This window comes from Phyllobates terribilis, unplaced genomic scaffold (genome assembly GCF_046119375.1).
Source record: "Phyllobates terribilis strain yellow unplaced genomic scaffold, ASM4611937v1 Scaffold_9__5_contigs__length_417890890, whole genome shotgun sequence".
Lineage (NCBI taxonomy): Eukaryota > Metazoa > Chordata > Amphibia > Anura > Dendrobatidae > Phyllobates > Phyllobates terribilis.
Window position 1 is genome coordinate 172,221,649 of NW_027362769.1, and position 27,596 is coordinate 172,249,244.

The 27,596-nt window shown below is 47.3% G+C and overlaps 1 long non-coding RNA gene across 1 annotated transcript in view; it reads left to right on the forward strand.

Annotated features, from left to right (window-relative positions):
- The first annotated feature begins 18,879 nt into the window (after positions 1-18,879).
- The window catches only part of LOC141161880 (uncharacterized), a 32,980-nt gene continuing 24,263 nt past the window's right edge, over positions 18,880-27,596 (forward strand). The window contains exon 1 of the long non-coding RNA XR_012250699.1: positions 18,880-18,929. This is a non-coding gene — a long non-coding RNA (uncharacterized lncRNA). The remainder of the gene's footprint in view (positions 18,930-27,596) is intronic.

Genomic DNA, 27,596 nt, shown 5'->3' on the forward strand with positions numbered 1-27,596 from the left:
GTTTAGTCACCTTAACCCTGTTCCACTACCACAATTTCTGTGGATCATATAGTCCTCATGGTTGATTTACTGGAGTATTTTTACCCCTAGCAGCAAGGTATGCCCCTTTACTGGCATGACACGATATGCTGTGAAGTGTACACGCTCTGCATGTGCATTAGCCAACCAGCTATCAGTGTATACAGCGCACCATAGCAACCAAAACACACATAAGTGAGTTTTCCACTAGCGCGACGTCACTTCCGGTTCCCCGCCCCCTTTTGTGACGCACTTCCGCCCCAGCGCTCAGCGCGCACATGTAGCACCCTGAGGATTCGGCTGCTACAGGGGTATTGCACCTCAACCCAGAGGTGTGATATTCCACTCCCGGGTAAGGAAGGAGTGTGAAACTGAGCTCGGTAGGCTGCATGCACTACACACATCCCATTTCCGAGGAGCAGACCGACGGTACTCCCACTTAGAAATGTGCAGGTACGACCGAGTCTGTTCCTGGCTGGAGTGGGAGGGGGGTGGTACATCCCAAGTAGTGTAGGGGCAGATAGGGGGAGCAGCCTGGGTAAAGATAGGAGCTCATTGGGTGCTGGTCACCTGAGCTCACACATAGAGGGTGTATATAAGGTGGGCACCAACTAAGAACAGGGTCAGTTGCAGAGAGAAAGTCAGCGAGCGGAGGAGAAGAGAGACCCAGAGTGAGAGAGGAGAAAGAGAGACCCAGAGGGGGAAACAGAAGAAAAGGACTCCAAGAACCCAACTTAAATCCCCGGGTGAAGAGTCGGCACCGGGTACCGGAACCCAAGCTGGTGGGGGCAAAAACACTCCCCAGCCAGAGACCGGAGACCGTGGGCAGCGTTTGTCACGGTCACCCACCACATCCACCACGAAGGCATACCACGAGGAGGGTCAGGGAACCCAAGGCCAAGGGTCTCCCAACAGAAGGCCCGAGGGAGCTGGACCTGGGTGGATCAATAGTGGGGACGGCCAGAGAAAGGACAGAAGGAGAGCTCAGGGTCACGCTCCGGACTTATTTGGGGGTTGGCTGGATCCAGAACCTGGTGGACGCAGCACGGCTCGGGAGGTCACTCGAAGCTGGAGTGACCAGAACATCAGCAGTGAGTAAACATCCTAAACTGCATAACCCGACTCTGTCTCTGATTGCCGTCTACACTGCATCACCACAACTCCCATCCTCTGCACCTGATCCCCCTGAGGCTATACCCCACCCGTTGGGGGTTATACCATCAATAGCTGCACCTACACCATCAGCCTCAGCGGACCCTGCTGCAGCGGCGGCCATAGTGACCGCAATACAACGGGTGGCGTAGTCGACATTAAGAACTTAGTAACATCTGTAGGACTGCCACATACAACTCTGGGCACGGACCGGGTCACAGCCACTCGGAAGACTACAACCCCCATCTGATCCGGCTCCGGATATTCCCCCTAAAGAATATGGCCCAGGGGGCGCGTCACACATACTTAAATGAGGACTCCCAGTGCACGTTCCACAGCGCTGGGAGACGGTCACGCCGCCCTCCTCCTCCCCTGCAACAACGAGCCATATCTGGGACTCCTGCACCACAGCCAGAAACGGAAGCCAACAGGAACAAGGTACCCAGCTCCCAGGAGCCCTCCCCTTCCCCTCTTCTTTCACCCCTCCTACTAATTGGGACATTCTCCCTACTCCAGTCCCCCACACTATATGAATAACAATATAGGGAAAAGGCCACACCGCTCCTCTCTACTATATGAAACAGCCACAACAGGGACGCCAGCACTGTATCAAGACGTAGAGACTTCACGTCACACCAGCATGAAAGTCTCCTTTAGGCTGTGAACCAAGAGACATTAAAGGTAGTGGTCTGTTTTCTCTAAAAAAAACCCTGTTTGATTTTCCAGGCGCTTAACATGCATTTCTTACTATTACAGCACCATATAAAGATTTTTATTCTATCTCTTATGGCATATACCTTCATCTGAACCCACTTAAGGTAACCCCATAGTATACTTTATGTTACTTGATGATTCCACTGTATATAATGTACATATGCATAATTGTGATTTTATTCTGCCTCCCCTTGCCTCTATCTCTCTCTCCCCTCTCCCCCCCCATTTCCTCCTCCCCCCCCCCTGCCCCCCCCTCTCCCCTCTCGTCCTTCAATAATGTATATTTTGGACTTTCTGTTTTAACTAATGTGATTTCCTATATCCCTACTCCTAACACCGTATTTCCTCTCTTTTAGTAGTGCGACTCAATGAATAAGGCCTGGAAAAGGCCGAAACGTCTCTGTCGCCAATCACTGTCGCAAATCACGTTTGATCGGTTTGATATTATGCCAAATGTTAATAAATGAACACTGCATCAGATTTCATGAGTGTGCGATGATATAATTTAACATTTGTCATTTTCGTCTGGTTATCATCCAGAGTCTAATGGACTGACAGAAAGAAAGAACCAGGATGTTGAACAGTTTTTGCGTTGTTTTGTGGCAGACAGTCAAGAGGGGTGGTCGGAGTTTCTGCCACTCCCAGAATTTGCTCTTAACAACCATACATCCTCCTCTGCTGGGTGTTCTCCTTTTTTTTGTTGTACTGGGAGACATCCGTCTTTTGGTTCGTTCTCCAAATTGGGGTCGGTGGTGCCGGAGGAGGAGAATTTTTCCGGTGATTTGGAGAGAGTTTGGACTAATGTACGTTGTAGCATGCTTGCGCTCCTCAGTGTCTGGCTGTGACGGCATCCAGATGAGCCGACAATGAACTCAGCTCACCTCATGCACGTCACTGACAGCGTGGGAGAATTCTCCTGCGCATGCGGTGAGTGTGAGAGACTCGGCTCATCTGGATGCCGTCACAGCCTGACACTGAGGAGCGCAAGCATGCCTGTGCTTCTCAGTGTCCGCGGGATGACAGGCTGGATGGCAGCGTTCTGTTGCGATCCAGCCTGTCATGTGAATGTAGCAGAGCTGGAGCTGTCCTGGGAACCATCGAAAGGTAAGGATGATGTTGCTTTATTATTTTTCTTTTATTGCAGGAGATCGTTGGCTTCAGCTGGAATGGGCGTGATGGTAAGTATGGTTTAATTTAGAACAATAAAGAATTGTGTGTTTATTTCAATTAAAGGACTTTTTTCTGGGTGTTTGTGTTTTTTTTAAATACTTTACTAGAAATTCATGGTGGTCATGTATAATATTGGCGTGACCCCATGAATTTCGGGCTTAGGGCCAGCTGATAATGCCAAGCTTGCCCTAACCCCTTTATTACCCAGTGAGCCACCGCACCAGGGCCCTAGATGAGTTGGGTACAGCGCCAGAAGATGGCGCTTCTATGAACGCGCCATTTTCCGGGGTGGCTGCGGACTGTAATTTGCAGTGGGGTGGGGGCCCAGAAAGCTTGGGCCTCCCTGCGCTGCAGATTCCATCCCCCAGCTGCCTAGTTGTACCTGGCTGGACACAAAAATAGGGAGAAGCCCCACGTATTTTTTTTTTTTAATTATTTCATGAAATTCATGAAATAATTAAGAAAAAAAGGGCTTCCCTATATTGTTGTGTCCGGCCAGGTACAAATAGGCAGCTGGTGGTTGGGGGCAGCCCATTCCTGCCTGCTGTACCTGGCTGGACACAAATATAGTGCGAAGCCCCACGTCAATTTTTTTTTAATTATTTCATGAAATAATTTAAAAAAAGGGCTTCCCTATATTGTTGTGTCCGTCTACAGTGAAGAGGCGACTCCGGGATACTGGCCTTCAGGGCAAAGTGGCAAAGAAAAAGCCATATCTGAGACTGGCTAATAAAAGGAAAAGATTAATATGGGCAAAAGAACACAGACATTGGACAGAGGAAGATTGGAAAAAAGTTTTATGGACAGACGCATCAAAGTTTGAGGTGTTTGGATCACACAAAAGAACATTTGTGAGACGCAGAACAACTGAAAAGATTCTGGAAGAGTGCCTAACGCCATCTGTCAAGCATGGTGGAGGTAATGTGATGGTCTGGGGTTGCTTTGGTGCTGGTAAAGTGGGAGATTTGTACAAGGTAAATGGGATTTTGAATAAGGAAGGCTTTCACTCCATTTTGCAACACCATGCCATACCCTGTGGACAACGCTTGATTGGAGCCAATTTATTCCTACAACAGTACAATGACTCAAAGCACACCTCCAAATTATGCATGAACTATTTAGGGAAGAAGCAGGCAGCTGGTATTCTATCTGTAATGGAGCGGCCAGCGCAGTCACCAGATCTCAACCCCATTGAGTTGTTGTGGGAGCAGCTTGACCGTATGGTGCAAAAAGTGCCTATCAAGCCACTCCAACTTGTGGAGGGGCTTCAGGAAGCATGGGGGGAAATTTCTCAAGATTACCTCAGCAAATTAACAGCTAGAATGCCAAAGGTCTGCAATGCTGGAATTGCAGCAAAGGAGCATTCTGTGACCAAAGCAAAGTGTGAAGGAGAAAATTATTCTTTCTAATAAAAATCATTATTTCTAACCTTATCAATGTCTGGACAATATTTTCTATTAATTTTGCAACTCATTTGACAAATAAATGTATGAGTTATCATGGAAAACACAAAATTGTCTGGGTGACCCCAAACTTTTGAACGGTAGTGTGTATATATATATATATATATATATATATACAGTACAGACCAAAAGTTTGGACACACCTTCTCATTTAAAGATTTTTCTGTATTTTCTTTACTATGAAAATTGTACATTCACACTGAAGGCATCAAAACTATGAATTAACACATGTGGAATTATATACTTAACAAAAAAGTATGAAACAACTGAAAATATGTCTTATATTCTAGGTTCTTCAAAGTAGCCACCTTTTCTTTGATGACTGCTTTGCACACTCTTGGCATTCTCTTGATGAGCTTCAAGAGGTAGTCACCGGAAATGGTTTTCACTTCACAGGTGTGCCCTGTCAGGTTTAATAAGTGGGATTTCTTGCCTTATAATTGGGGTTGGGACCATCAGTTGTGTTGTGCAGAAGTCTGGTGGATACACAGCTGATAGTCCAACTGAATAGACTGTTAGAATTTGTATTATGGAAAGAAAAAAGCAGTTAAGTAAAGAAAAACGATTGGCCATCATTACTTTAAGAAATGAAGGTCAGTCAGTCCGAAAAATTGGGCAAACTTTGAATGTGTCCCCAAGTGCAGTTGCAAAAACCATCAAGCGCTAAAAAGAAACTGGCTCACATGAGGACCACCCCAGGAAAGGAAGACCAAGAGTCACCTCTGCTTCAGAGGATAAGTTTATCCGAGTCACCAGCCTCAGAAATAACAGGTTAACAGCAGCTCAGATTAGAGACCAGGTCATTGCCACACAGAGTTCTAGCAGCAGACACATCTCTTCAACAACTGTTAAGAGGAGACTTTGTGCAGCAGGCCTTCATGGTAAAATAGCTCCTAGGAAACCATTGCTAAGGACAGGCAACAAGCAGAAGAGACTTGTTTGGGCTAAAGAACACAAGGAATGGACATTAGACCAGTGGAAATCTGTGCTTTGGTCTGATGAGTTCAAATTTGAGATCTTTGGTTTCAACCACCGTGTCTTTGTGCGACGCAGAAAAGGTGAACGGATGGACTCTACATGCCTGATTCCCACCGTAAAGCATGGAGGAGGAGGTGTGATGGTGTGGGGATGCTTTGCTGGTGACACTGTTGGGGATTTATTCAAAATTGATTGCATAGTGAACCAGCATGGCTACCACAGCATTTTGCAGTGGCATGCTATTCCATCCGGTTTGCATTTAGTTGGATCATCATTTAATTTTTAACAGGACAATGACCCCAAACACACCTCCAGGCTGTGTAAGGGCTATTTGACCAAGAAGGAGAGTGATGGGGTGCTGCGCCAGATGACCTGGCCTCCACAGTCACCAGACCTGAACCCAATCGAGATGGTTTGGGGTGAGCTGGACCGCAGAGTGAAGGCAAAAGGGCCAACAAGTGCTAAGCATCTCTGGGAACTCCTTCAAGATAGTTGGAAGACCATTTCCGGTGACTACCTCTTGAAGCTCATCAAGAGAATGCCAAGAGTATGCAAAGCAGTCATCAAAGCAAAAGGTGGCTACTTTGAAGAACCTAGAATATAAGACATATTTTCAGTTGTTTCACACTTTTTTGTTAAGTATATAATTCCACATGTGTTAATTCATAGTTTTGATGCCTTCAGTGTGAATGTACAATTTTCAAAGTTATGAAAATACAGAAAAATCTTTAAATGAGAAGGTGTGTCCAAACTTTTGGTCTGTACTGTATATATATATATATATATATATATATATATATATACATACATACATACATACGTATTCAAAATTGTTGGTACTCCTCGTTTAATGAAAGGAAAAACCCACAATGGTCACAGAAATAATTTGAATCTGACAAAAGTAATAATAAATTAAAGATCTATGAAAATGAACAAATGGAAGTCAGACATTGCTTTTCTGCTTCCACAGATGTTTTTAAAAAATTAAACTCATGAAATCGGCCTGGACAAAAATGTTGGTACCCCTGAAAATAATGTGACAACAGATACATGTTAAATCAAGTTGTGTCCACTGATTAGCATCACAAGTGTCTACAATCTTGTAAACAGTCAGTGGACCTGTATATAGGGCTACAGATACTCACTGTGCTGTTTGGGGACATGGTGTATACCACACTCAACATGGACCAGAGGAAGCAAAGGGAAGAGTTGTCTCAGGAGATTAGAAAGAAAATTATAGACAAGCATGTTAAAGGTAAAGGTTATAAGACCATCTCCAAGCAGCTTGATGTTCCTGTGACTACAGTTGCACATATTATTCAGAAATTTAAGATCCATGGGACTGTAGCCAGCCTCCCTGGACGTGGCCGCAGGAGGAAAATTGATGACAAATCAAAGAGACGGATAATTCGAATGGTAACAAAAGAGCACAGGATAACTTCTAAAGAGATTAAAGGTGAGCTTCAAGCTCAAGGAACATCAGTGTCAGATCGCACCATCCGTTGTTGTTTGATGCAAAGTGGACTTCATGGGAGACGACCAAGGAGAACACCATTGTTGAAAAAAAAATCATAAAAAAGCCAAACTGGAATTTGCCAAACTACATGTTGACAAGCCACAAAGCTTCTGGGAGAATGTCCTATGGACAGATGAGACAAAAATTTAAGTTTTTGGCAAGGCACATCAGCTCTATGTTCACAGACGGAAAAATGAAGCATATGAAGAAAAGAACACTGTCCCTACTGTGAAACATGGAGGAGTTCTGTTATGTTCTCGGGCTGCTTTGCTGCATCTGGCACAGGGTGTCTTGAATCTGTGCAGGGTACAATGTAATCTCAAGACTATCAAGGGTGTAATGCACACGCCCGGACTGACTGGCGTGTGCGTGTTTATGTAGTGATTCCACTGTGCCATGAACCGGAGAGTGCCTGGAGGGGCGTAACTAAGTATCTGCCCGATCCGACCAAGGTCGCACGACGGCATACGACGCCAGTGCACCAGGGAGGAACCGAGCACAGGAACCAGGGTCTACTCCAGGTCAGACTCCGGACACGGCTGTTGACCCACACCGGGGAATACAGGAACAGGCCGACTAGAGCGCAGGCTGGGTAGGGTCCAGTACAGACTGGGAGACAAATTCGAAGCCGCAGACGCGGTGGACAGGGCGGAGCAAAGCGAAAACCGCAGACGCGGTGGACAGAGCTGAGCAAAGCGGAAACCGCAGACGCGGTGGACAGAGCTGAGCAAAGCGAAAACCGCAGACGCGGTGGACAGAGCTGAGCAAAGCGAAAACCGCAGACACGGTGGACAGAGCTGAGCAAAGCGAAAACCGCAGACGCGGTGGACAGAACTGAGCAAAGCGAAAACCGCAGACGTGGTGGACAGAGATGAGCAAAGCGAAAACCGCAGACGCGGTGGACAGAGCTGAGCAAAGCAAAAACCGCAGACGCGGTGGACAGAGCTGAGCAAAGCAAAAACCGCAGACGCGGTGGACAGAGCTGAGCAAAGCGAAAACCGCAGACGCGGTGGACAGAGCTGAGCAAAGCGAAAACCGCAGATGCGGTGGACAGAGCTGAGCAAAGCGAAAACCGCAGAAGCGGTGGACAGAGCTGAGCAAAGCGAAAACCGCAGACGCGGTGGACAGAGCTGAGCCAAGCGAAAACCGCAGACGCGGTGGGGACAGGGCTCTGTACACACGGAACAGACTAGAAGGGAAAGGCAGAACCAGATACCCACAGGGTACTTGCAGAGAAGTAGCGAGTGGACCACAAACTCACAAACGGAAGTACAGTGACAATGAGCAGGAGTTAGGTACGAGTTCAGACTCTGCAGAAAAAGGGAAAGTACGGACATAGAGAAAAACAAAACAGACTAGGAGAGTATTCAGACAAGAACAGACACAGCAGCAAGATACAGGAGTGGGTCTAGGTATACGGTCCCTAGAAGGCGGATCGAACAGGCAGGAGCGAGTTCACACAGGCCTGGAAATACAGCCTCCAGGATAGGCAGAAGACAACAGGCTAGAAAATAATACAGACAGGACACAGTTCAGACACGGGAACTGATACCGAAGGCAGGAAACATAAACGGGACCTGGCATATCAGTGACCAAAGGCCAACTGACAGAACACAAGCTCAGGCAGGTATTCATTGGAACAGCTGGGTTAAATACCAGATGGCAGACAGCAATAGGCTGAGGACGCACAAGGGGTGTGTCTGCAGCAGGTACAAAAAGCAGGAAGTGATCGGGCGCCGCCCTTAAGCAGCAGACACAGATGCAAACAGACAGCATGGAGGGAAGCCAGGCTAGCAAACTGGACTGGAGATCAAGTGCGCGTTCTTGCACAGTGGGAGATGGACCACTATGCAAGGACGCCGCCAGGTATGTTACAAAGGGATTCTAGAGAGAAATGTGCTGCCCATTGTCAGAAAGCTTGGTCTCAGTCGCAGGTCATGGGTCTTGCAACTGGATAATGACCCAAAAAAAACAGCTTATAACACCCAAGAATGGCTAAGAGGAAAACTTTGAAATATTCTGAAGTAGCCTTCTATGAGCCCTGACCTAAATCCTATTGAGCATCTTTGGAAAGAGCTGAAACCTGCCATCAGGAAAAGGCAACCTTCAAACACGAGACAACATAAATAAAACTGTTACACTCGCGCTTGGACTGACTGGCGTGAGCGTGATTAGTGATCCCACTGTACCATGAACCGAGGAGTGCCTGGAGGGGCGTAACTAAGTATCTACCCGATCCGACCAAGGTCGCACGGAGGCTAACGACTCCGTGAACCAAGGAGGAACCGAGCAGAAGGACTAGGTGCTACTCCAGGTCAGACCCCGGTCACAGCTGTTGACCCACACCGGGGAATGCAGGAGCGGCAGGTTAGGCTGGCACACAGACAGGTGGGTATTGGCAGGCACGGCTGGAGTGCAGACACGAGGATACTGGCAAGCACGGCTGGAATACAGACAGGAGGGTACTGGCAAGCACGGCTGGTATGCAGACAGGGGGGTACTGGCAAACACGGCTGGAGTGCAGACAGGGAGAAACTAGCAAGTTGGAGCGCAGGCTGGATAGGGTCCAGTACAAACTGGGATTCAGGAACAGAACCGCAGATGTGGTAGACAAGCAGAGCAGAGAGGAACCGCTGGAGCGGTGGACAAGTCAGAGCAGAGAGATACCGCCGGAGCAGTGAGCAAGGCACAGCAGGGCGAAACCGCCGGAGCGGTGGGCAAGGCAGAGCAGGAGGAACCGCCAGAGCGGTGAGCAAGGCAGAGCAGGGCGAAATCACCGGAGCGGTGGACAAGGCAGGGCAGAGAGGAACTGCCGGAGCGGTGAGCAAGGCAGAGCAGAGAGGAACCGCCGGAGCGGTGAGCAAGGCAGAGCAAGGTGAAATCGTCGGAGCGGTGGACAAGGCAGAGCAGAGAGGAACCACCGGAGCAGTGAGCAAGGCAGAGCAGAGAGGAACCACCGGAGCGGTGAGCAAGGCAGAGCAGGAAGGAACCGCCGGAGCGGTGAGCAAGGCAGAGCAGAGCGAAACCACTGGAGCGGTGAACAAGGCAGAGCAGAGAGGAACCGCCGGAGCGGTGAGCAAGGCAGAGCAAGGCGAAACCGCCGGAGCGGTGGACAAGGCAGAGCAGAGAGGAACCGCCGGAGTGGTGAGCAAGGCAGAGCAGGAAGGAAGAGCCGGAGCGGTGAGCAAGGCCGAGCAGAGCGAAACTGCTGGAGCGGTGAACAAGGCAGAGCAGAGAGGACAGGGCTCTGTTCACACTGAACAGACTGGAAGGGACAAGCAGAACCAGATACACACAAGGTACTTGCAATGAAGTAGCGAGTGGACACTAAGCTCACAACAGAAGTACAGAGACAACGAGAAGGAGTTAGGTGCAGGTTCAGAGACTGCAGGAAAAGAGAAGGTACGGACACAGAGACAAACAGGCTAGGAGAGTGTTCAGACAGGAACTGACACTGCAACAAGATACAGGAGCGAGTCTGGGTATACTGCCCCCAGAATGGCGGACACACAGGCTAGGAGAGTGTTCAGACAGGAACTGACACTGCAGCGAGATACAGGAGCAAGTCTGGGTATACGGCCCCCAGAGAGGCGGAAACAGGCTAGAAGACACAGATAATAGGTCTGGGAATGCAGCCCCCAGAGAGGCGGAAACAGACTAGAAGTCACAGGTAACAGGTCGGGTAATGCAGCCCCCAGAGAGGCGGAAACAGACTAGAAGTCAGGACAGGACCTGGCAATACAGTTGCAAAGACAAACTGAGTGAAGGTGTTGCACAGGCACCTCCTACTGGGTGGAGGGGGTATAAATATCCAGTGACTCACAGCAATAGGCTGGAGACGCATTAGGGGTGCGCCCACAGCAGCTATAAGAATCAGGAAGTAACCAGGTCGCCGCCCTAAGCAGTCAGTCAAGGGACATGCACACAGCATGAACTGGAGCAGGAATAGCAGACTGGACAGACAGGTAAGATTGCGGTCTTGCATAGTGGGAGGTGGTGCACTATGCAAACACGCCGCCAGGGATGTTACAAAAACTAATTCTTCACCTGCTGTTGATTTTTAAATTCTGCCTCCCAAAGATCGCAGTAAGGCTCAGCTCACATTTATCCTGAGCTCTGCGCTGAGCGCTTACACCGGTTTTCTGTGTAAATCTCTGAAATACATGATTCAGACGGAACCTCCAGCGGAAGATTCCCTATAATGAGGCAGATGGAGACCCCTATGATTTGGAGGGGTCTGTATTTTTATTAGGCGTGCATAAAAGTCCCGTCGGCCACAGTTTTGTGCACTTCTGGAAAGAAGGGAGACGCTGAACAGAGGTCACATGGAGTCCAGAGTGAGTCTGCTGCCTCATTATAGTGAATGGATCCCTCTGGGGTTTCATCTGAATCATGTCACTCGGAGATTTACATGGAAACGCTGATATAAGTGCTCAGCGTAGAACGCTGGATAAATGTGATCCAAAATGTTATATAAAATGTTGCCAATAAAAGCTTCAACTACATTCGCAAAAAAAGCAAGTCTCCAATCAGGTCTGTCATCTGTTAACGAATATATAGAGGGCTTCTACGTTATTGGTAGCACAAAGGCTCTAGAAAAATGAAATGGCTACTAGCTGTCCAAAAGAAATCCAGCAAATTCTGCACTCCCAAATCCAAATGCCGCCTCCCTTCTGAGCTCCACAGTGTGCCTGAACCGCAGTTAGCGTCCACATGTTTAGCATTTCTGTAGCGATGAGAGCCCGCCTAATTTACAGGTGCATGTCTCCAGAAGCACGAGCTGGGCACAACGTACTGGTCACTACAATGGGAGTTTGCAATCTTCACTGCTGCTTGTTTCTGAAAAACACCCATGGAGTCAAAATCATCACTACACCTGTAGAAGAATTCACAAAGGGGTGTAATTTACAAAATGGGGTCACTTGAGGGGGGATTCTGCTCTTCTAGCAGTTAGGGGCTCTGTATATGGAATCTGCAAACTATTGTAGGAAAATCTGAGCTCCAGGAGGCAAAAAGCGCTCTGTTCCTCTGGAGCCTCACCGTATGGCTAAGCAGTACTGCACAGCCACAGCAGAAATTGGAGAAAAAATTTTGGTGCCATTTTTACCCATTTCCCAGTATGAAAATGTAAATTCTGGGGCTAAAACTAAATTTTGGTGGTAAAAATGTAATTATTTTTTCTTCACTGCCCAATGGTATGAAAGTATAAAATTCTGTGACACACCCGTGGTGTCAATATGATCACTATGTCGCGCCCAGGGGATGGGGACGACTCGGTACCCGGGCCTTTGCCTGGTTTGGGGGTGTCGCGGTGGTCGGCTCCCGGGCCCGTACCCTGGGGTCACTCTTGAAAAAGGGGATTGGAACTTGGATAAAATAAACAGTTTGTGACGCCACCTGTGGTACCTGGTAATGATTACCAGCGCTGCTTCAGACCTCCGGGGGTGTTGGGACGGCAGCCGAGGTGTTTCTGCTCCCCACAGGCGGAGCTGGCCCCCGGGGCAGGGTGGTGTGAAGGGATGCAGGAGAGAGGGGACCCAGCCAGGTCAGAGGAAGAACAGACACACACACACTGTAGATGGTAGGCAGGTATGGTCCGGGGTACTTGTAGGTGGTGTGCACTTCTGGACTTGCTCCCCAGTGAGCGGGTGTAAGGCCTACTTTCTGTAACTTCCTGTCTCTATCCCTGGAGCTTCTGACCTGCCTGGGACAGGGTCTATCTCCCTTGATGTTTCTCTCACCCGTCTTGCTTGGTGGCGAGGGCTTTCCCACTGGTTACCACGATCCCTGGACGCTGGGGCCTTCGTGGTACCTAGTCCTCTGAATGTGCGCCATTCACGGGTGGACTGAGGGATCTGAAATTCTCCTCAGTATGCCGGATTCCCTACTGGGCATAGAGGTTCCAATAGGCTCGGGCCCGGTGCCCGGCTTGCATCAGGGGTCGAACCCTCTGTGGTTCCTCTGTCCCTCATGGCTCTTCTCTTCTCCTTGCCTTCTAGCCCACACTAGGCTCTCACTGGCCAGACCAGCCCGCAGCTTGGGCCTAGCCTGGCTTTCAGCCACACAGACTTCAGCTTGTCTGGTGCTGCAGCATAGTGTCACACTCACTGCTTCCCACTGACTGACTTCCTGAACTCCACCCCCCAGTATATATATACCTGACAGGGCTCCATCTAGCGGACTTGGGTGGAGGTGTCTGCATGTATTGAGACCACTGGGGAGAATCCATCTGTGCAACACCCAGGAGTTCTGTGACAGCCTGCAGCCGCAGGGTGTCACAACTACGCCCCTAGATGAATTCATTGAGAGGTGTAGTTTGTAAACTGGGATCACTCATGAAGGATTCGGTTGATCTGGCACCTTAGCCAATGTGACACAGCACCATCAAAGCAGTCCAGCAAAATCTGAACTCCAATATGGCACTTCTTCCCTTCTGAGCTTTGCATTATGCCTCAAAAGTAGTTTTCGACCACATATGGGGTATCTGCGCACTCAGGATAAATTGCACAACAAATTTTGGTGTCTATTTTCTCCTGTTACCCTTGTGAAAATGCAAAATTTGGGGCTAAAGAACATTCTTACGGGAAAAATGTGATTTTTTTTTCTTAATTTTTTTATTTTCACGGCTCAATGTTATAAACGTATGTGAAGCACCTACATATGTGCGCACCACCCATCTAGATAAGTTCCCTGAGGGGTCTAGTTTCCAAAATGGTGTTACTTGTGGAAAAGTTTGGCGTCCGCTAATTATTCCAGCAAATTTTACATTCTGGAATGGAGCTCCTTCCCTTTCGACGCCTGCCATGCGCCTGAACAGTAGTTTTGCCCCATATATGAGTAGTGATTAGGGTTGAGCGAGTATGTTCTGTCCGAGTATGCTCGGGCCGAGCTCCGAGTATTTACAGCTGCTTGGTAATATGGTTGAATCGCTCCCCTGTGCATGATTTCCAACTGTTTGACAGCTTTATTACATGTGAGGAATGTGTAAGAAATAGACATTCCTCTCATGTAATAAAGCTGTCAAAGAGTTGCAAATCATGCACACGGGAGCGATTCAACCATATCACCGAGCAGCTGTAAATACTCGGAGCTCGGCCCGAGCATACTTGGCGAAAGGGTTAATAGAACATACTCACTCAACACTAGTAGTGAGGAGTGAGCGTGCTCGTTTAACCCTTTAAAAGAGCACACTCAGTACTCGCATAGTAGTTTCGGCATACTCGGCATTTCAGTAACAGCCGCCGCGGCTGCATGTGTCACATCTGTTAGACAGCTGTGACACATGCAGGGATAGCCTGTTAACTCATAAAGTGACACTGGTTAGAATTAAAAAACTTGGCCTGGTCAGGAAAGTGAAAACAGGTTTCAGGGTGAAGGGGTTAATGGTTGCATGAGGAATGTTCTGCCATAATGAATGCACTTGGGCACACAAATCATCAAGATCTGCTGACAGCAACTCCTTTTGCAATGCTCGACCAATGAAGTTCTTAATGGGAGTCAAATCCGGAGATGCTTCAGGCCATGGTATCATGTTTAAGTCAAGCATGCTGATCACAGTAGCACCTGCAACATGTAGCTTAACATTTCCATGTTGAAAAATAGTTACTGAGGCACGTTTAAGAAATGTCCATATCACTGGTTCCACGACCAAATCAATGTAACACTGAGCAGTTAGTATACCTGGAATGAAGACTAGAGGGGTCCTGATATCATAAATTATTCCACAGCACACCATAATCCCGGGAGTGCAATCGGTGTGACATTCTTTCTTGAATGTCAGTATTCTAATCTAGTCCAATTCCTCATATATGCCTACACACAGTATGATACCACTTTCATGGCCCCACAGTGGCTATCACACTCAATATGATGCCCCCACAGTCCTATTGCACACAGCATGATGTACAGTATGATGCCCACTGACAATACATTTCCCCTCACAGTACATTGAAAGAAGACACATCCATTGTGTTCTACCTATAACCTAACATGTTGATACAAAGGAAGGCAAAAGACCCATGAGGCAGATGCTAATTGCCCCGTATTAACGAAAAAATCCTTCCCAACTCCACTAACGGCAATTAGACTAGTTTCCTGGATGAACGTCCCATCACAGAATCTAGTTCCCATAACCTGTAATATATTTTTCAACAAAAGCATCCGGGCCAAACTTGAACTTGTTTAGTGAATCAACGATTACAATATGATGTTCCCGAAAGTCTGAATATTAACCCCTTAAGCCCCGAGGGTGGTTCACAGGAATTTTTGGAATGTGGAAGAAAAAAATGAACATTTAACTTTTTTCACAAAAATGTTACTTTAGACCCAATATTTTTTATTTTCACAGGGGTAACAAGAAAAAATGGACCCCAAAATTTGTTTTGCAATTTCCCCTGGGCACGCAGATACCCAATATATGGGGAAAAAACACTGTTTGGGCACACGGCAGGGCTCGGAAGGGAAGGAGCGCCATTTGACTTTTTGATTGTAAAATTTGCTTGAATAATTAGCGGACGCCATTTTGTGTTTGGAGAGCCCCTGTGTGCCCAAACATTGGAGCTCCCCCACAAGTAACCCCATTTTGGAAACTAGACCCCCCAAGGCACCTATCTAGATGCATAGTGAGCACTTGGAACCCCCAGGTGCTTCACAAATTGATTCGTAAAAATGAAAAAGTGTTTTTTTTTTCACTTTTTCATTTTTACGAATCAATTTGTGAAGCACCTAGGGGTTCCAAGTGCTCACTGTGCGTCTAGATAGGTGCCTTGAGGGGTCTAGTTTCCAAAATGGGGTCACTTGTGGGGGAGCTCCAATGTTTGGGCACACAGGGACTCTCCAAATGCAACATGGTATCCGCTAACAAATTGAATGGAAAATCGGCTCAAATTGTTAGCGGACAACGTGTTGCGTTTGGAGAGCCCCTGTGTGCCCAAACATTGGAGCTCCCCCACAAGTGACCCAATTTTGGAAGCTAGACCCCTCAAGGCACCTATCTAGATGCATAGTGAGCACTTGGAACCCCCAGGTGCTTCACAAATTGATTTGTAAAAATGAAAAAGAGAAAAAAAAACACTTTTTCATTTTTATGAATTAATTTGTGAAGCACCTGGGGGTTCCAAGTGCTCAATATGCATCTAAATAGGTGTCTTGGGGGGTCTAGTTTCCAAAATGGGGTCACTTGTGGGGGAGCTCCAATGTTTGGGCACACAGGGACTCTCCAAATGCAACATGGTATCCACTAACAAATTGTCGGCTCAAATTGTTAGCGGACACCATGTTGCGTTTGGAGAGCCCCTGCGTGCCCAAACATTGGAGCTCCCCCACAAGTGACCCCATTTTGGAAACTAGACCCCCCAAGGCACCTATCTAGATGCATAGTGAGCACTTGGAACCCCCTAGGTGCTTCACAAATTGATTCGTTAAAATGAAAAAGTGTTTTTTTTTTCATTTTTTCATTTTTACGAATCAATTTGTGAAGCACCTAGGGGTTTCAAGTGCTCACTGTGCATCTAGATAGATGCCTTGGGGGGTCTAGTTTCCAAAATGGGGTCACTTGTGGGGTAGCTCCAATGTTTGGGCACACAGGGACTCTCCAAATGCAACATGGTATCCGCTAACAAATTGAATGGAAATTCGGCTCAAATTGTTAGCGGACACCATGTTGCGTTTGGAGAGCCCCTGTGTGCCCAAACATTGGAGCTCCCCCACAAGTGACCCCATTTTGGAAACTAGACCCCCCAAGGCACCTATCTAGATGCATAGTGAGCACTTGGAACCCCCAGGTGCTTCACAAATTGATTCGTAAAAATGAAAAAGTGAAAAAAAAACACTTTTTCATTTTTATAAATCAATTTGTGAAGCACCTGGGGGTTCCAAGTGCTCACTATGCATCTATATAGGTGCCTTGGAGGGTCTAGTTTCCAAAATGGGGTCATTTGTGGGGGAGCTCCAATGTTTGGGCACACAGGGACTCTCCAAATGCAACATGGTATCCGCTAACAATTTGTCGGCTCAAATTGTTAGCGGACACCATGTTGCGTTTGGAGAGCCCCTGATGTGCCTAAACAGTGGAGCTCCCCCACAAGTGACCCCATTTTGGAAACTATACCCCTCAAGGATTTTATTAAGGTGTATGGTGAACATTTTGAACCCAGAGGTACGACACAGAATTTGTTTACATTAGATCATCATATTGAATAAGTTGTCATTAGTCTTGAGCGCAAGTGCTCGCTACTTGAGTTTGCATCGGGTACTCAGGTATTCACCATGTACAGCGTGTGCTCGAGTGACATGCTCAAGTCCCTGCTCCGCATGTTTCACGGTAATTAGAAACCCCCCAAAAAACATGCGGGGATCGCTCGTGCATGGCAGGCAATCCCCGTAAAGTTTTTTTGGTCGCGAAGCATATGAGGCAGAGACTCGAGCATGTCACTCAAATACCCACAATACTCAATGCATACCAGAGCACCCGATGCAAACTCAAGTAGCGAGCACTTGCGCTCAGCACTAGTCGCCATATCGTCATCTTTTTTTCTTACTTTTGAAAAATATCCCAACCCCATCACAACCCTAACCCCAACCCTAACCCCAACCCCAGCCTTAACCCTAGCACAACCCTAACCCTAGCACAACCCTAACCCTAGCACAACCCTAACCCTAGCACAACCCTAACCCCAAACCCAGCCCTAACCCTAGCCCAATCCTAGCCCAAGAGTTTATTTTTGACGCCGTTCCTCGTGCGGTATAAGTGATTAGACGACTTTATTCTTCGGGTCGGTGTGATTACAGCAATACTAGAATCATATGGGGTTTTTATGAATGACAGCTGTCACACACTAAAAGACGCATTTTTTGTAAAATCTAGTTTTTGCATCGCCATATTTTGAGAGCTATAATTTTTCCAGATTTTGGCAGACAGTCATGTGACAGCTCGTTTTTTGCGGGATGAGTTGACGTTGTTATTGGTGCCATTTTCAGGCACGTGACATTATTTGATCGCTTTCTATTCCGATTTTTGGGAGGCAGAATAAACAAAAAAACAACAATTCAGGAATTGTTTTTTTTTTTTTTTTTTTTTATTCTGTTCCGCGTATGGTAAAATTCATAAGGTAGCTTTATTCTTCCGGTCAGTACGTTTACAGCGGTACCACATTTATATCGTTTTTCTATGTTTTGCACTTTTACATAATAAAAGCAATTTTATAGAAAAAATTATTTTTTAGCATAGCTTTATTCTGAGAGCTATAACTTTTTTACTTTTCAGCTGATGGAGCTGTATGGCACCTTGTTTTTTGCGGGACGAGATGACATTTTCAGCGGTACCATTTTTATTTATATTTGTCTTTTTGATCGCGTGTTATTCCATTTTTTGTTTGGCGGTATGGTGATCAAGTATTGTTTTTTGCTTCGTTTTTTTTTTTTTTTTTTTACCGTGTTCACTGAATGGGTTAACTAGTGGGACAGTTTTATAGGTCAGGTTGTTCCGGACACGGCGATACCAAATATGTGTACTTTTATTGTTTTTTTTTTTTTTTTTTTATAATAATATTTATTGATGGGTACATTATATTTTTATTTTTGGTGGATTATTTTTTTTATTTTTTTTTTATATATTTTTGCAATTTTTTTTTTTTTTTTTTTTTCACTTTCTGAAAGTTTATATACTTTATTACTTTGTCCCACTCTGGGACTTTCACTTTTTTTTCTCTGATCGCCTGCATGGCACAGGAATGCAGCACCATCCCTGTGCTATGCAAGCTGTCAGCGCTTGACAGGGAGAAGATTGTTTGGAGATGCACTGCGCATGTCCAAACAATCTTCCTGCTGTCTGGTGACCCGGATGTTGTCATGACGACATCGGGTCGTCATAGCAACACCCGGAAAACCTTTGCAGACAGCGCTGGAAGCCAGAAGAGGAGGTGAGTATCTGCGATCACCTCCCCTTGCCCCCGCAATGCTGCGATCGACTTCGATCGACTTCGATCGCAGCATCGCGGGGGTTAATGTCCTGGGAGCGGTGCAGGACCACTCACTGCACATAGTATCGGGTGTCAGCTGTGACAATCAGCTGACACCCGGCGGCGATCGCGCCCGCACAGCCTGTGTGCGCGGGCGATCGCCATGACGTACTAATACGGGTCTGGCTCTTAAGTCCCAGGGCACAGACGTGTATTAGTACGCCAAATGTTGTTAAGGGGTTAAAAATGATGAACATTGGACATAATTTCAACAAACATCACAGTAAAAGATAATGCTTTACCAACACCAGGTCAGATTACCAGTGCACTACAGGATGCAGCAAGCCTCCATGATAAAGGCGGGGGCAGCACATGTGCAAAATACTGATGCAGACAGCCACTCACTAACCTACTAATTCATGGAGGGGGTGGCTGTGTAGTATTATACATGCACACCGATGGAGTCTGCATAGGGCGCCAGTCACACAGATATGTGTGTTACACAGTGTCTGGCTTGCAGCCTATTGCTGTCTTGCTTGCAGCCTATTGATGACGCCCATAGTATTAGATCAGGCGGGTTGCCCAGAACTATATACATGCACCCCCACAGGACAGACGCCCTAATTCACCCAGCCAACACTAAAGAGGCCTGGCTGCAACCTGCAAAAAGATGTGCAAAAAAGATGAAAAATAGTATATAAGTACACCACATGAGGTATTGGACGATATTTTGGCCAAAATACGCAAGCTCGCAACTCCATCGGTGTGCATTCAAAATACTGCACAGCCACCCCCTCCAAGAATTGGTAGGTTAGTGAGTGGCTGTCGGCATCAGTATTTTGCACATGTGCTTCCCCTGCCTTTACCATGGAGGCTTGCTGCATCCTGCAGTGCACTGGTAATCTGACCTGGTGTTGGTAAGGCATTATCTTTTATTGTGATGTTTATGTTCCCGAAAGTCCCGTAATTTCACTATTCTTAGAGTAAAGAATCGCCATCTATGATGACTGAGAAACCATCTTTCTTATAGTAGGAGAGGGTGCCTCCTTGTCATCGTTGAAGGTCTATATGTAAAAAGTTCCTTAATAAGATCTCTATACTGTTTCTTCTTATATTTGTACATTGTAATAAGATCGCCCTTAAACCTTCATTATTCCAAACTGAATAACCCTAACTTTGATAACCTGTCTTGGAATTGCAGTGCACCAATTCCCTTAATAACCTTGGTTGCATTTGTCTGCATACGTCCTAGTTCAACTATGTCCGTCTTATACACCAAAGTCCAAAATTATACACAGTATTCTAAATGTGGCTGAATTAGTGACTAGTGTTGAGCGATACCTTCCGATATCGGCAAATATCGGATCGGATTGGATCGGACCGATACCCAAAAACTATCGGATATCGCCGATTCCGATACCGGAAACCAATGCAAGTCAATGGGACAGAAACATCGGAATGAAAATAAACCCTTTCTTTCCTTGTAGGTTAATTCTACATGAAGGAAAACAACTAAGAATAATGTAGAATGTATTGGGGGAGGTGGGGGAGACAATAAAGGCATAGAGGTTTAGCCCAATCAAATGGAATAGCAGGAATTAATATTTTTTTTAAGACGTTCTGAGTTACGGAAATATTGACTATGTTAAGTATTTTTATATTTTGTCAGATATTTATGTTTCACTACTTCCATGCTCTTCACCTTCTTTTTTACTTCTCCCACACTTTCTCCTTCATCATCCTCAGCATCAGCAACTTTTTCATCCACTTCTTCTTCACCTTCTTCATCTTCTTCTTCTTCACCTTCATCGTATTATTCTTTTTTTTAACATTCTTCATATTCTTCTTATTCAACTATTATTCTTCTTCATATTCTACTTCTTCATCTTCTTCATATTCTTCTTCTTCATCATATTCTTATTTGTGACAGGCATTCCTGTAGTTGTTATCTATAAAAGTTTGGACATTACACCTTTCGTTCTGCCCGTCACAAAAGATTTACAACAGGATTTGTCCGCGTTCAGTTTGGCCTTTTGCAGCAGGTCTTTTCCAGGGACACCACGAGGAGGAACGGACTCACCCCCATACACTGCTTAGTCATCTTCTGCTTATAATTTAGATATTATCTTTTGCTCTGATTTTTAGTCTTATGCTTAATGTTCTTCCGCTTTTTGCTCTGCAGCTTCTTGTACTTCTGCTGCTTGGTTTTCTGTCTCTTGTTCTTCTGTATCTTGGTGGTTGTCTTCTCTTCTTTGTCCTCTTGGTCAACTTCTTCAGAGTCATCTTCTTGGTCTTCTTCGGGGTGGTCTTCAGGGTCGTCGTCTTCGGGGTCCTCGTCTTCAGGGTCGTCGTGTTCGGAGGTCCTCGTCTTCGGGATTCTCGTTTTCTTCGGGTTGGTCTTCAGGGTCCTCATCTTCAGGGTCCTCGTCTTCGGGGTCCTCGTCTTCTTCGGGGTGGTCTTCAGGGTCCTTGTCTTCAGGGTCGTCGTCTTCGGGGTCCTCGTCTTCTTCGGGTTCATCTTCAGGGTCCTCGTCTTCAGGGTCCTTGTCAGGGAGATCCAGAGTGATTACCAAGAACCATTTCAAAAAGCTTGAACTTGGAAATGTAGCAGAAGGTACAAGAAGGCTGAGGAACTACCGAGGACCAGCTGACGGTACTGGAACCCGGATGGGTAGCAGAAGGTACAAGAGCCAATGGAACTACCGAGGACCAGCTGACGGTACTGGAACTCGGTTACTAAGTAGGAGGTACCTTTGCCAGAAAGCACTACCAAGGACCAGCAGACGTTGGTGGAACTTGGATACCGAGAAGGAGGCACCTAATCCAAAGGCACCGCGGAGAACCAGCTGACGGTACTTGAACCCGGATGGGTAGTAGAAGGTACAAGAGCCAATGGAACTACCGAAGACCAGCTGACGGTACTGGAACTCAGTTACCAAAACCCACAGTCCTACAGGGGGTGCTTGTCCTATTGGCACTATGGAACCAGCCTTCATTGCCAGATCCCGCAGCCCACATAGGAGTCACCTAAACTGCAGGCACCATAGAGTCGGCTAACTCGACCGCAACACGACAGGAAAACGCATTGGAGGCAAAGTGACGTTGACAGTACCCGGAAACAGCTGGCGTGCTGGATCCAGGCTGGGCAGGAGGGAGTACCCGTGCCAAAGACACTGCTGGGAAACAGCTGGCGGTGCTGGAACCCAGGGTAAATACTAAAAACAGAGTGGAGCCAAAGGCGTAATTGGAGCAACTTTAAAATCTGTAGTAGTGTGAATGTGGACAGAGCAGGAGAATTTGCCGGACACACAGCTGGGGAACAGCTGACGTTACTGAACCCCAATAACACTGGAGCAAGCGTTGACTGTGCAGACGGCACTTCTGAGCAGCAACTAGCGGTATTGGAGCCCAGGGTAAATACTAAAAACAGAGGAGCCAGAGGTGTAATTGGAGCAAGTTTTAAATCAGTAGTACAGTGGATGTGGACAAAGCAGGAGAATTTGCCGGACACACAGCAGGGGAACAGCTGACGTTACTGAACCCCAATAACACTGGAGCAAGCGTTGACTGAGCAGACGGCACTTCTGAGCAGCAACTAGCGGTATTGGAGCCCAGGGTAAATACTAAAAACAGAGGAGCCAGAGGTGTAATTGGAGCAAGTTTTAAATCAGTAGTACAGTGGATGTGGACAAAGCAGGAGAATTTGCCGGACACACAGCAGGGGAACAGCTGACGTTACTGAACCCCAATAACACGGCAGCAAGCGTTGACTGTGCAGACGGCACTTCTGAGCAGCAACTAGCAGTATTGGAGCCCAGGGTAAATACTAAAAACAGAGGAGCCAGAGGTGTAATTGGAGCAACTTTAAAATCTGTAGTAGTGAGAATGTGGACAGAGCAGGAGAAATTACCGTCGGCACAGCAGGAGAACAACTGACGTTACTGAACCCCAATAACATGGCAGCAAGTGTTGACTGTGCAGACGGCACTTCCCAGCACCAACTGGCGGTGTTGGAGCTCAGGGATTACAGTTCAGGTGGTAGAAACATGAACACAACAGGAGACCTGGATACTGTTGCCAACCAATTATTTATTCTGGAAGAGGACTGACAAATTCATGAGAGATCCAGGCCTTGTTCATTTTGAGAAGAGTAAGCCGGTTAATGTTATCGGAGGATAGTCGCATGCGACGGTCTGTTAGTACACCACCTGCGGCACTAAAGACGCGTTCCGATAATACACTAGCAGCAGGGCAAGCTAGCACCTCCAATGCATACTGACTAAGCTCTGGCCATGTATCATGTATGTAGACATTTGTGGCGGCGGGGACGCAAAACTTTGCCACATTTCGGCCATACTGGTCTTGCCTTGTGCTGAAGCGCTGCTTCTGCTCCCTCTTTGTGCAGAGCTTCCTCCACTGCCTCGACGCACTGAGCTGCTTTGTAAAGCACTAGCAGCACTGCTCTCGGTTGGAATGGAGAACATGATGGAATGCACCAGTGCGTCTTGGTACTCCCGCATTTTACGCTCCCGGTTCAACGGTGTTATGAGGCTTTGTAAGTTGTCCCGGTAGCGAGGATCTAGGAGGGTGGACACCCAATAATCAGCCGTGTTGAGAATGTGGGCGATGCGGCGGTCGTTTCTCAGGCACTGCAGCATGAAATCAACCATGTGCTGCAGACTGCCAACTGGCAAAGAAATGCTGTCCCCTGCTTGAGGCGTGATCTCTGCCTGCTCTGCATCACCCCACCCTCGCTCTAGATACTGACTACTAGAGCATTGTGTACCTCCCTCCTCTGGACAGATGTCTTCCTCATCCATTGACTCCTCCTCATCCTCCTCACAAAGTGTTCCCTGCCTAGGCCTTTGTGAGGAACCACGTTGCGCAGACTGTAGAGAAGCAGATGACATTTGTGACTCCTCAACCTCCACCTCTTCCAAAACCTCGTCCCTTAGTGCTTCCAGTGTTTTTTCAAGCAGGCAGATAAGGGGGATAGTCATGCTGACTAGTGCATCATCTGCACTCGCCATCCGTGTGGAATAATCGAAGGCACGCAAACCGTGGCAAATGTCCTTCATAGAGGCCCACTCAGTGGTGGTGAAGTGTGAACGGCGCGCACTGCGACTTGTTTGCGCCTGCTGCAGCTGGTACTCCATTACTGCTGCCTGCTGCTCACACAACCTCTCCAACATATGTAACGTTGAATTTCACCTGGTGGGTAGGTCACATATGATGCGATGTTCCGGAAGACGTAATCGGCGCTGCAGAGCTGCAATGCGTGATCTTGCGTTGCTGGAACGCCGCAAGTGAGCGCACTCTATGCGGACCTTGTGAAGCAGTGCATCAAGATCCGGATAGTCCCTCAAAAAACTCTGCACGACCAAGTTGAGCACATGTGCCAGACATGGGATGTGAGTGAGGTTGCCTAGGCCCAGAGCTGCCACCAGATTTCGGCCATTGTCACACACTACCATGCCTGGCTGGAGATTCGCTGGCACAAACCACACGTCGCTCTGCATTTGGTGGCATTCCATAGCTCCTGCGCTGTGTGGCTTCGATTCCCCAAAGAAATTAATTTTAATACGGCCTGTTGACGGGTGGCCATGGCTGTGCTCATATCGGTCATCATAACAGGTAACCCTTCACGGGTCGATGTGGAGGTAGACCGTGACAGCTCCTGCAGCGCTGATTCAGAGGAACTGGAGTATGAGGAGGAGTCAATGTGTACAGACTGGATTCCTGCAATCCTTGGAGTTGGCAGAACACGTACAGTGCCACTCTCAAGATCTGTACCCGGCTCCACAACATTTACCCAATGGGCAGTGAGGGAAAGGTATCGTCCCTGTCCATGCTTACTGGTCCACGCATCGGTGGTCAGGTGGACCTTGCTACTGACGGCGTTTTGTAGCGCATGTTTAATTTTTCCCTCCACATGATGTTGCAGGGCAGGGACGGCTTGCCTGCTGAAATAAAAGCGGCTGGGCACGTTGTATTGTGGGACTGCCAATGCCATAAAGTTATGGAAGGTGTCAGTCTCCACCAGCCTGAATGATGGCATTTCAAGGGCCAGTAGTTTAGCAATGCCAGCATTCAGAGCCTGTGCTCGGGGGTGGTTTGCCGAGTATGGGCGCCTTTTCTCCCATGCCTGTGCTAACGATGGCTGTAGACTGGCCTGGGAGTGTGAGGATGACTGGGAAAGTGGTGCTATGGGTGGAATTACACTGTGTCTCTGTACACCAGTGCCAGAGATTCTTCCATGGCGATCCTGTGAGGAAGCTGAACCAGCTGTGTGTGAGCTGGAGAAAGAGGCTACAACACGAGCTGAAGAGGTGGTAGGTGGAGCTGTAGGTTGGCCTAGGTCTTCAGTGTGTTTTTGTAACTCCACCACGTGCTTGGTCCGCACATGTTTCCACATATTTGTGGTATTGAGGTTGCTGACACTTTTCCCTCTTTTCACCTTCTGATTACATAGCTTGCATTTGACAAAGCAAATGTCATCTGCAACTGTTTCAAAAAAGGACCAGGCACTGCAAGTCTTGGGAGCGCCCGCTTTGGATTTTGGAAGAGCCATGCTCCTAATGGGTGCAGAAGTGGAGGCTACAAGCAACCAAGTCTGCCCCCTCCCTCTCCCTCCTTTTTGGGCTGTTCAGGGAATCTCTTCCTCAGAGCTGCTCCCACCACCTTCCTGTCCCTCACGCCATGATGAGTCAAGGAGCTCATCATCTACACCACCCTCTTCAAACAACTGCTTCTCCTGGGTAGTCTCGACAGCACAGTACGCACCAGAAAGTGGCACCTGAGTCTCATCATCAGATGCGTACTGAGGTGTGCTGCTGACCATAGGCACTGGTTCACCCGCCTCTTCAGATTCAGAGAGACAAAACGGTTGCGCATCACTGCATACTACCTCTTCTTCAAATTCTCAAATTCTGCTTGGCTGGCCCCGTCTTTCCAAGCCAAGAGATTCAGAGAACAGAAGTAGAGATGGCTCCTGTCCAGAGCTCTCTGACTGCCTGGGCAATTTGGCAGGTGGTGAAGAGAAAGATGGGTGCTCTTCAGTGCTCAGGAGCTGAGAGGATCTGGAACTAATTGAAGTCGATGCGTTAGCTGCCATCCATCCGACAACGGCTTCAATTTGGTCCTCCCGCAGCAGTGGGGTACGGCTAGCTCCTACAAAGCTGCGCATAAAGGACTGTTCCCTGGTAAAACTGGGGGATGCTGAGTCACTGGTGCCCGCAGCAGGCACAGAATCCCCACGTCCTCTCCCTGCAGGCACAGAATCCTCATGTCCTCTCCCTGCAGAAACTCCACGCCCACGACCACGACCACAACCACGACCACATGCTTTACTCCCTGCCTTCTTCATCTTGGTAGACTGATAAAGATAGGCAGAAAAGTACTAAGGGCTTAGTGTGCTTATTCCTGAACAGCTGCTAACAGGTATAAGAAACACTAATTTTATAAAGTGTGGACTAGACTTTAATATGAGCTAATATGGCCTACACAACTGTAAAGTGGAGTGTTTGGTGAACTTTATTTAGGTTTTTTTTGTCACAAAAAGACACTGGATGTGCCCAAAGATGTAATACCGATAGTATCACAAACTTTTTGTAGCTATTACAATGTAGGAAGGTAACCTACAATGCAATAGATGAGGCTACAAAAAATAGGCTAATACTAATCTGGCTGGGGCTGCAGGGCACAATGCTGCAGAAAGGCTCCTCTAACTACTCTTATATAGTGTGTTTGGAACCAATTTAGCTGAATACGGATGGAACCACCACACTAATAGGAGATATCAGGAAAAATTATGAATTGGCAATAAAGGACAATGTATGAGGCAGTGACACACACTGAGTGCACTACAACCAGACGTGGCTGAAGCACACACTACAGGGTGAGCTGCACTCACACACACAGACCTTGTAGACAGCGGTCAACAGTGCAGATGCAGAGCACTGTGCACTAGCGCTGCAAGACAAAAAAAAAATCTCTATCTACTCCTATATAGTGTGTTTGGAACCAATTTAGCTGAATACGGATGGAACCACCACACTAATAGGAGATATCAGGAAAAATTATGAATTGGCAAAAAAGGACAATGTATGAGGCAGTGACACACACTGAGTGCACTACAACCAGACGTGGCTGAAGCACACACTACAGGGTGAGCTGCACTCACACACACAGACCTTGCAGACAGCGGTGAACAGTACAGAGAACTATGCACTAGCGCTGCAAGGCACAGCGATTTATAAAGTAGCTTGGGTAAAGCAGAATAGACCAAATAGGTAGCTAAAACTGTCCCTCAGAACAACAGCGTCCTATCCCTAACTGAATTCACAGCAGAGTGAGCTCAAAATGGCGGCGGCGGCTTTTATAGTGCATCATGACATCATTTCAGCAGTCAATCACAGCCATGCCATTAGTTAAGATGCCTACATGCCTAACAGGATGTGCCCACACTTCTTAGGATCCTCATTGGCTGAATAAAATGAAACTGGCTCATTGCATTATGGGAACTTCCGATTCCGGTATACGATATTGCAAAAGTATCGGAATTAAGTATCGGAATTCCGATACCGCGAATATCGGCCGATACCCGATATTTCAGTATCGGAATGCTCA